Genomic DNA, 9315 nt, shown 5'->3' with positions numbered 1-9315 from the left:
GGTTCAGCTGCCTGCCAATGTGATTTAGTTAATTTGCAACACTTTCAATTTTCTCTATGTGACTTACATTAATATAGTATAGAATTTTTTCTCTAGAATATTTCGTACAAAGCAAAAATATGTTCAAAGTAACTTAAAAGAAAAATTAAAATAAAACTAAATTAAAAAATTTTTTATTACCCTTAAGTGAAATAAAAAAAAATTATTAAATGATAGCATACATCTTTGCCGAGTGCATCGAGTTAATGGCTTTAATTTAATTTTCATTGATTCGAATCAGTCGGAATTAAATTTTTGTCTACTCTTCCGTACCATTTATACTGAAACTTTTAGAAAAGGTCCGTACTTACTGGAAATCTCCCAAGTTATATTGAACAGAAATAATCGATAATACCATGAATCATATTGTCGAAGGCCGGAACGAACGCTTCCTGTCATACATAAAGATTACGCATTTTAACAATTGTGGAATAAAGTTGCTTATACATACCGTACGCATAGTAAAGCAAACACTTGCGGTGAAATTAAATTTGAAGATTAATTAAAGATTAATTTTATGTATTATAACTTCTTATTGAAATACTTGTGTCAAACATATGAATCTAGCATTGTACAATTGCAATTATGAATATAAATCCTAATATTGTAAATTTTCAGCAATATTTTCATTGGGTTTGAAATGGTATTATTTTAAAGGAAGTAAATTCAAAAGTAAATATGGAAGTTGTTCTTAACCATTTATCTTGTTAAATTGTGTAAAATTGTAAACTTTTAAAATCAGTGATTGAAATCTTATCTTGATTTTGAATTATAATAGAAATTTCAATGCTTCTTTTATTAAAAATTTATATTATATTGTTAATACCATAAAAATATAATAAATTATAATTTAATAAAAATTACGTTATAATGTATTTAAAAGTTGCTTTAATAATGCTTTTATTTGAATAAAACTGATTAAAGAATAATTAAATAAGTAAATTAGCAATAAATTAAAAAAAGAATTGTTTTCAACTCACAATCATAGTGAGTGTTATACAAATTGCAAGATTTTAAAAACATATCATATTTTAGTACCATAAACACTTATTGACACTCCCTAATTATTCTTTACTTTATCTAATTATCACTTCAAGGCACTCCTATTTTCCGCCTTAAAAATTTTAATGAATGCTTCATTATTCAACTATAAATCATCCGTAGGTAAAGTATAAAGGATATTAAAAAATAATTTTGAGTCAAAGGTCGTACACGTAGAAAAGTTGAGCATATATTAGAAAAATTTTCCAATTAACTGTAATTTTAATACAGTTAATATTAGAAGATCTATAAACACACAAAATCCAAAAAAATTGAATATTTTATATGTTTGTGTATATAAATATGTACATAATTTAAAAAGAAAATATAAAATCGTGTAAAATATCTACCATAAATATATATATTATTACTGAATGAAATATGAAGATCTATAAAAATAAGTCTAATGAAATTTTGTGATAAATTGTATGTTTCAAGTATATTAACTATTTGACAAATATTTCGAGTATAATTTATATAAATATTCATTACTGAACCAATGGAAAAGTAAAATTCTTAGCTCTAAATTCTTTGAAAGTTAATCGATATTAAAATTAAAATATGTCAGCTGTAATGTCAGCTTTTAAAATAACGATGTAAGCTAATCGAATAGTTACGGCTTAAATTGGCTATAACAATTTTTCAAGTTCTACCTCCCTGACGATAAAAGAGTTGAAATTGGTTTAAACCCTCTTAAATGAGTTTCACATTTCTGGGATGAAAGAAAAGGGGATCAAAAGTACATAAACCAAATCGGAGAATGTAAATAGAAAACACATTTCGGTTATAGTGTCGTATGTTTCGGGTGTTTCGGAAAATGATTATAGATGTATGTTTCTGAAAAAATGTTATCCATACTTCATTGTTTATTATACAGTGTATTTTTAATCAGCCAACTTTATAAAATATATAGGAAAATAAGATCTTTGAGTTTGTAAAGATCAGCAATAAAGTAGTAAATACATACATCTTCAAAAATAAAATTCATCATTTATAACTAAGGATTTCAGTATATATGAACTGAACATAAATGAATATTCATATTTTACATACATTTCTTAAAATAATTAACCAAGAACCGAAAGCTATTTATGATTATATAAGTTTGAAATAAGGAAATTAATATTTTACATGCATCATAACATTATTTATAATAAAATTATAATTTTATATATTGCACATACCAATTAAACATATCCATTTATGGGTATACATTGAACTGTATTTTCCTAATAATTGGATTTAAAATATTTTTAACAACTAAATCAACTTTCAATATGACAATTTAGAAAATAGTCATCTTACATATATAAAGTTTGTTTAACTGCATGTAAATTACATAAAATCTTAAAATTTGTTTAAAAAATACTATAAATACAAAATTACTCAATGCAAATATAACCTTGAAATTACGCTCAACATTCCTATTATTCTTTTGGTATTACGAATAAATCCATAAGAATTAAATATTTATTTATAACGAAGCAAAGTCTGAATAAAATTACAATTAATTGACCTATTATTAATATAAAATTATATTTTATATAATCGATATCTGTCTCCACGAGTAAAAGTATTCATTTTGTAAGTGCTTCTATATTTCTATGCGACTAAGCAAGAGAAAGGGACGAAAGATCGGCAAATCGTAAAGTCAAAATGTCAAAGTGGATAGTAAACAGCGTCTATAACATTAAAATTAATGCATCATTTCATCGTAATACTATGACCTATTATTCGACCTTGTTGAGTAGAACCATTTGGGACTCATTGGTTTACTTCAGGCCTTTTCATTCCACTTAGGTATTCAAATTAATACGGCAGTATCGATTCTGCTTAATGCGACATACGTCAAAGACACATTTCCGGATTTTTAGTTTATTTATACCTAAACTGTATTCATGAGACGGTTATAAGAAAGTTCGTCGATTCTTACAAAATAATTTTCTAAATAAGATTACACATTGAAATATATTATTATTAAACATTTTTTAATTCTTTTTTTTACAACTGTTTCTCATTTTATAAATAATAAAAACATTTCTTAATATTGTACATCGATTTCCGTCCATTTATTAAATTAGTCTCTGTTAAATTCTAGGAAATTTCACATTGTTCAGCTAATTTTAAGACCCTTATCTTAATTTTTTATGTAAGAAAAACCTATGGAAATTCATTAGCTTAACCTTAATTTATTATTCTGATTCATTAAAATAAGTATTATTAATAGCTGACGTAGTGAAAATAGATATACATAGATATTACTAGAGTAGCGTTCAGTGAGGTAAATTAAATGAGCATAAAAATTAAAAGGAAGTTAAAGATAATGTTAAATTGAAAGTTAATGTTAAATTGAAATATTTGATGTAAATATTATAATTATATTAATATATATGTATAAATATTTTATAAAAAAAGTTATATTATTTTATCGTATTTCAATAATTTTAAGAAAAAATTTTATGAAATAATTTATCTTAAAAATATTAAATAAATGACTATTAAAACAATTAAGTGTCTATTGTTCGATGCTAATGTTACGAATAAAGCGATCTAATATAAAAATACCTATCTCTTTACCTTCTATTTATAAAAATCGAAATAATCTCCCCCTCGTGTGTACGAATCAGTCATTCGCAAATCGGATGCACCTTATCAGCCTTCAATTCGCACAAAGAAACAGAAAATTCGAACCTGAAAAATCAACGGAAGTGCACTGACAAATTGCTATGTGTGAGAGCAACTTAAAACAAGAAAGACACATACAGCGGGTGGGGGGGGGGAGAATTATATAGAAAAGAATGAAAATATATGTGAATAATATAAATTATAAATATGTTTTTGTAAATCATCAGAATACGTGTTAGAAACCATAAGTTACAAACTTATTATCGACTTTGCGAAGCTAGTTAAAAGTATCAGCAGCTACATCCCACTAGAATTATAATGATGGGTATGGAACGATGAAATTGTCGTTGGGTAAAGCATCCAAAGTTCGGAAAATGATTAATTCTAGTTTAGTATCTGCTTTAGTATAAAAGCCAAAATTTTAAAACTATTAAAAGTCTTTTCAGAAAACATTTAAAATGAACCAAAAAATTTATTTATGCAGGTAATGTTTAGATAGCTGTTGCCTTTGCTCCTGTTTCATTTTATTATAGTAGCAACATTGTAATGAAAAACAATCGATTGTTACATAGTATTTTTAATTAAATATTAAATATGGAATAATAGATTTGCAGACGCAGATTATTTTATAAAGAATATTATTAACGAAGTATAATTTTTAATCGTTATACAAATGTATCGAAGCTTATAGTGAACTTGAATAGATTACAATGTTTGTGTTGTCAATAATATAAAATTCTTCAAGCTAAATGAATTAAGGTAGCTACTCGTAAATTCTGCGAAAAAGTCGGACGGCTAACGTTGCACATTTGTCTACAACAGATAACGATGGAACAGGCTCGTATAATTATTTGTTTTTCTTGAATTTGAGAACTTATATTTTATTTTAATTAAATATTCGAACAATGTAGTTCAATCGGAAATTTATCAATGGTTAATTGCATATTCATATTCTTTTTGATTATTTTAATATAGATTATTCTGTAAGTAAAGAAAATTAATACGTAATTTTTAAATTATTTATTACAAATACATATGAGATGCTTTAAAATAATAGTTTTATGATCGTATTGCATATTGTGATTATCTAGATTTTATGTTTTTAGATATGTATTTTCACTAAGTAAGACAGTTTATAACTCGATGAATTTTAAAGACAATGTGCCTCAATGTATTCAACGTTCACTATTGATAATGATTTTGATGATGAAATATTAATAAGTTATTAGTTTACAAAAATAATATTTTAATCGAGAAATATTCATTTCTTTATCTTATGATTCGTTTACTTTTATAACAAAATTAATTTTATACATAGGGTAGTAAGGACATATTATATAAAACAATTCTTTGAAATATTTTTAACATATAATAATTTAAAGCAGATATAATATGCTTGAATAAATATTACTTTTCTTGATTTATTTATAAAGTTTAAATTATTTATAATTACATTTTAATATTTCGTATTAATTTTGAAATATAATTTTGAAATTTTCATTTCCTAAATTTATTATTTCGTTGTTATAAGAAAACAAATTTTTATATATCTATATATCTATTGTATACAATGTATATATGTAGGTGTATATTCTAAAGAAGAAATTATGTTTGTATTGATGAAACAATTATCTACAGAAATACTCATGAATTGAAATGGAGTAGTCATACGAAAGTAAGAATATATTTTTTACAGTTGGCTGAGTATTAACTCAACCATAATTCATTATAAAAAGTATTTGTATTTTTGTACAAAATGTACGTCCGAGTCTAAAAATTAAAATAAAAATCAAATTTTATTGCAGTGTTCGTTAATTTCTACTTTAAATGAAAAATAGTTGAAAATTGAATTTTGATTTATATTCCATTACTAAAGAATTTAATATTTTATAATTCTTAATGTTTATACATCATTATTTATACAATCATTATTTAAAATCAAACGTATTAAAGATTTAATCTCTTAATAAAAATAAACTGACGAATCAATAGCACCTAAGTGATAGTATATCGCCAATTTCTATCGCATAATAAACAGTTATAAGATTGTTAAATTTAATTAAAATATAATTATCCCTAAAAAGTATTACTTAATTCTGAGAATCTATCATGTTTTAATTTACATTTACGACATATAATATTTAGCGATAACAGTAGTTCATACTTGATTTTATTTTTGTATAAAAAATCATAATGATTATTTCATTAGGTTTTGAGCGTTCTGATTCAACACTTTTGTCAAAAAGAATTTTCTAAAAATTGTACTGTAATAAAAATTTAATGTTATATCAAATAAAATATTTAAAAAATTAAGGATATTAATTTATGTTTCTCATTTATTTTGTGTATCATCCAGATGTAACATATGCATTAGCAGACAAAACACGGGCTTTATTCATTCAGAATAAATATTAAAAAGATAACTTTTCTGAATAAAGAATAAGTTTCATTTATAATTTATACACTTTACTCATACTTTTCATATTATAACTTGTAAACACTATTTTGAATGCATATTATTTTATATAAATAAAATAACATGAACATTTTAATTTTCTATTAATACACTCGTCAAATTGAAGTTCAGAATTAGAAACATTATTTGCATTCGTAATTAGACCAAGAGTACTTTTGCATTATTTCAAGGGCAAAAAATGATCGATGCATCAAATAATTTTCGTTTTATATGCAAGTCTATGGGTGGACTTTGTATTATAACGAAGGTCTGCTACACAGTTGGGTTTCCGTTAACCAGGGTCTGCTTAACGTTTTCCGGATCATTGTCTCGTTTATCATTTTCTTTCCATTTTGATTTTATATTTGTATAGACTGGAAATAGTTTTCTTTGAAAAAAGGTTGGCTCGTTTAGCTTGCAGTGTACAAGAGTTTTTTTGGATGTATTGTTGTTTATTTTCAATGATAAGTAAAATTTTTATCCATTTTTATTCTATACTTTATCATTGTACGCGATATATATAAATAAATCAAAAATTTTTTAAACCTTTTAAATATCAAAAAATGCTGTCTATGTTACGGAACAAATAAATTCGAGCTTTACGGCAACATTATTACATCTTTCAGATATAATTTCCGATTTTATATATTAATATTATTACATCTAAATTTTTAACTTGATTGTTAATCGAGTAATTTATATAAAATCAATGATTTTTATTAAAAATATATTTCCATATTTTTGGTAGTCAGTGAAACGATAATTTCAAATAAATTAAGATTTTAAAAATAGTATCATAACCATTTTAATTACAAATGCTTAAAATCAGAATCTAAAATATAACTATTAAACTGATTTATAGAAAATTTAAATAACTAATTTATATTGCGCATATATTAATTAAATTTATTTAAAAAATTATGATGTACTTATAAAGAATGAAAATAGAACAATTTATTTGTAAAATAATTTAACAAGTTGTATGCAAATCTTAATAATTACTCGATAAAAGAAATTAGTACAATATTAATATAAGAGTTTCATTTTTTTTCTTATTAAATTCTAGAAAATTTACCTTCATTTCAAATAATTAACAATCGCTTCAACATGGTTTTTTTAAATTTAATTCACAATACGATAACAAATATCCGGTCCAATAATTGCCAGTTTTTTCAATAGTGAAAAGTAATTTCCTATTCATCACAAATAAAACGATACGTAGGTTGAATTTAAGTCGACTATAATTACGCGATGATTCCGTTAGATTTTGTAATGTAGATTAAAACTTAAGTTATATTCTATATGTAAACTTTCGTTGGTCGCTTCGATAGCCTTTGCAAAGTTGAAAACGAAAGAATGAAAAGAATTATTGTTCTGGATGACTAAGTACTTTGAATCTCAGATTTACTCGAAGCACAGGTTTAATTTCTCAATAAAAGATAAAATTAGAGACGAGCACAAAGAACCCACTTGTACGATAACCTTGGCAAGATAGAAAAAAGTCTTAGGGTATCTGTGACAGACACCTGTAAGTTTCGTCGATGTTATTAAGAAATGTGCCTCTGTTCCCCGAAGGACATTCAATATCTGCCGTCTCTGATAAAATAACGTGAATTGTGCAGGTCTCTATGTTATCTTAATACAGGCCAATTAGGGCTGACATGTATCATTAATCCGCCAGTTCTTATTAATATTATCGCATTTGTACCCCATGAATGAATATTATTAACTTTCTTGTAATCGAATAAGTTTTTCCAACTTAGCTTTAAAATTTCGATTATTTTTGCTTAATTTATTATTATAGAAATTTAAGTGTTCTATTAGTTGTTTAATGAGTATGAAAATTTAAAAATCCAACAACTATATTTTATATTGTAATTTAATTTCATTATTCTTGGCAATAAGTTAAAACGATGAAATAATGCACTTAAGTAGTTGTTTAACCAACTTCTTATTTAAACGACGAATTATGTAATTAGATAAAGTAGTACTTGACTACAAATTACTGCTTGAATAAGTAAATAAAACGGAGGTTGATTTTTATCTGTGTAATCGGGCTTGATTACATTCTAAGTAGTCGATGACAGCTCATTATGATTTATATTAGTAAATAATACCACGATTTTGTCTGAAATGAATCTTTTATATGTTTCAATTATTTTATTATCAAACTACTAAAAAATAGTTCAAACTAAGATTGGTTCAATAAGTTTTCTTTTATTTTAATTAGTAATATTATTGATAAAATTAAGATTATTATTCTTAAATTATAGATAAAACTGAAATTTATATACGAATATAACGATTAATAGGAACACTATGAGTGTTAATATATATATATATAATATAAATATAAAATAATACATAAAAAGTACATATAGGTCAGAAAATCGTTAATTCAACGAATTTACGATTTATCGAAATAATTCATCGATTATTTAAAAATTTTTTTTATTAACTATTTTATTTTATTTTTTACTACACAATAATATTTTCATTAAGCATAAACTCATATAACAATGTATTAACTATATATATAAATGTAAGACTTTTGGTTGAAGCATAATTGTATTGCATTTTTCATCCTTTAATTAATAAAGGGCAATTGACGGGATTATTGACGTGAGTTTTTTCTTATTTTGTTTCTCCTACCAATATCTAAAGTACTTCAGTAATATATTAAAATAAACTTTGGTCTTGATAATAGCCAATACATAGTTGTTTAATAATAAAATCTAATATAAAAATTATTTCTTAATTTTTCTCCGAATCATTTTTTTTTTTACATCGATAGTTAAAAAAATATTTTGTTTACGTTAAGCTCTTATACAATGTTAAAGTCTTGTCTCAAAGAAGTATTATATAAATGCATTTTTGTTTGTTACGTAACAAATTTTCATTTATTTGTACTTTAACTACGTCTCTAGAGCTAAAGATTATATTGTATTTAACGAGGATATTTAATAACACGAAATTTTTATCGTTAGTTGTCTATTTACAGTCTTGTATTTTAAAAGGTCATGTTTCCTTTATTATATGTCTTTTCATTCTGCTTTACACTTTTGAGTGTTTTGAAAAATTTAATTTTTATTTTATTTTATGGCACTTACGTAGAAAAATCGGTGAAACAGAAAAGTTAACGATTCTTTCATTAG

The sequence above is a fragment of the Ceratosolen solmsi genome, unplaced genomic scaffold (assembly GCF_000503995.2).
Source record: "Ceratosolen solmsi marchali unplaced genomic scaffold, CerSol_1.0 scaffold10, whole genome shotgun sequence".
In the NCBI taxonomy this organism is placed as follows: Eukaryota; Metazoa; Arthropoda; class Insecta; order Hymenoptera; family Agaonidae; genus Ceratosolen; species Ceratosolen solmsi.
The sequence above is the reverse complement of the archived record's forward strand: the minus strand, read 5'-3'. Positions refer to the sequence as shown.